We start from the raw sequence: 405 nt of genomic DNA on the forward strand, positions 1-405 counted from the left end.
TGGGCTCAGTGTTGCTACTGTTGCAGGGATGAGAGGAGTATCGGTCCAAAAAACATGTACTTAGAGGAAAACGGTGTTTGTCAAACAGTGCAGAAACAAATGAGATATCTGTTTTTCTGTCTGTCCTGTTACCCTCTCCATCTCCTCATGTATCACTTGGGGGAAAAAAAAAAAATCTTTCTCTTTCTTCTTTGCATGCGATGGTTGTTACTACAATAAAAGCAAAAGTATTCAAACTCCACTGGGCTGAATCAATTATCTTATCCTGGTATTTGCGGTATGTACTGAGCTTGAAATAGAAAATTCTGCTCTCAAGTCATCTAATGATTTTTGTAGCACGATGTTTATTTGTTTGGGATTTTTTTTTCTGCATTTAGTTCTCTTTTGTATATACATCATTTATGT

This window comes from Phaenicophaeus curvirostris, chromosome 6, assembly GCF_032191515.1.
Source record: "Phaenicophaeus curvirostris isolate KB17595 chromosome 6, BPBGC_Pcur_1.0, whole genome shotgun sequence".
Lineage (NCBI taxonomy): Eukaryota > Metazoa > Chordata > Aves > Cuculiformes > Cuculidae > Phaenicophaeus > Phaenicophaeus curvirostris.